Raw genomic sequence first — 2,033 nt, forward strand, 5'->3', positions numbered from 1 at the left:
GTGCCTAGAACAATCTTAGAATAATAGGCACTCAGTAAATGTTGTATGAAGGAAAACCTGAATAGATAAATGTAGAAAATACATAGAAAGGTCCTGTCTGAGGAATGTGAATGGTGTACAAAGTTGGTTGTGACTAGTGAACTTCTGTAAACATGGGATGTGGCCATGGGGCTTCTCTGAAAATCCAGTTCAGCAATTTTGAATGATATTCTTAAAGTTTGTAAACAATGCTATCAACATGCGGGCTAAAGCAAACATCTGTTTAGTTTCTACTTTGTGTCAAGTATTAATGTCTAGCACGATCACTGCAAATAGGGAACCTAATGTCATCTGACAACAAATTTGGGGAGAACTAGAGTTAAGGGCCACCTAATAGTATGTAAAGAGTCTATATATGGCTTCACCATAGAATTCATGTTCTAGCCTGGTTACATCCTGCTCTGGCTGGCTATGCTCACAGACAATGAGAGATGAGTGAAACAAGCGTAAAAAGAGATTAAAGCTGGACACAGGGATGGAGTCTTCTGCCAAAAGATGCTACTTCCAGCCTGTGAAATCTCTGCAACATTTTCAGAGCAAAAGACAGTGCTATGAAGTTTGATAGCACTTGCAGTCAGTGTCAATTTATTAACATTACAAGATGCTCTGCCATTGTTGTCTTTTTCTGTCTGTATCATGTCCCATTTAACTGTGTGCACTCAGAGGGCACGTGTCAAGCCTGGTAACTATATACCCCAGAACTTAATACATACTTGTTGTTCGATTGAAATAGCGACTTGGAGAAAATAACACAATGAACTATCGGAGCTATAAACAACATCCTGGATTAATAATCATCAATAGACATAAAACTTCCTCCTATTATTTAGAATCTCTTATGATCTTCTCTTCCCTCCTTAAAGTAAAACTCCTTACAGATTTGAAAAGCTGTAAAAATACTGAAGTAGAATTCTAATTATTATTTCAATTCAAGCATTAAAAGAAGCCAAGAACATGCATCTGTCAAAATGACGGGTAGGATATGGACTTCAAATAATATTGTTCTCATTTTTTTGTCTAACATTGTCCACCCACTTCAGACTTTCAGTCAACCAAAGTCTGGGTTGCAAAGTGGTTCATTCATATTTTAATTCAGCTAAAGGTGCTATGAACTTAATCTTAAACTTCTCATATAGTTCTGTGATGAATTTATAACAGCAGATTCATAATTTATAGGTTGATGGGACATATTTCCAAAACAACCCAGTATGACTAATGAAACAGTGTCACAGTTCAGCAACTGAATAGGCAATGTAGCCACAGGATTTGATTTCTGAATCACTGAACTCATCATGAGTAGATGGGAGAGCTTGCATCCCTCTGAGATAAAAATAAAGATGAAGGACATGTGACATGAGCCCGAATGTCATTAAGGTTGAATAGCATGCACTAAATACCCATTTGAGTTTGAATAAGGATACAAGAAACCATTTCCTGAATTTTTCCTGTTTAGCAAATACTATCCAGAACAGCCTCCTCAATTCTAATTATAATGACCAGGGTAATACGAATGATAATAATAATAATAATAATTACTATGTGCTGGACACTATAAAGAATATTAACTTAGTAAATATACTATGACACTCACAAAACTAACAGCAAAATCTACTTGCTCCCTTTTAGAGATGAAACAGCTCCTCTTCCACTCACACACATTCTTATGTGTTTATCCTTGGTTTTGCACTTGTAACAAGACCTACAATTTTTTCTAATGCTGTTCTAGTTTGCTAATGCTGCAGAATGCAAAACATCAGAGATGGATAGGCTTTTATAAAATGGGGGTTTATTTCGCTACACAGTTACAGTCTTAAGGCCACAAAGCATCCAAGGTAACACCTCAGCAATCGGGTACCTTCACCGGAGGATGGCCAATGGCGTCCAGAAAACCTCTGCTAGCTAGGAAGGCAGCTGGCGTCTGCTCCAAAGCTCTGTCCTCAAAACTGCTTTCTCCCAGGACGTTCCTCTCTAGCAAGCTTGCTCCTCTTCAAAAC

Source organism: Choloepus didactylus, chromosome 7, assembly GCF_015220235.1.
Source record: "Choloepus didactylus isolate mChoDid1 chromosome 7, mChoDid1.pri, whole genome shotgun sequence".
NCBI classification, from domain to species: Eukaryota; Metazoa; Chordata; class Mammalia; order Pilosa; family Megalonychidae; genus Choloepus; species Choloepus didactylus.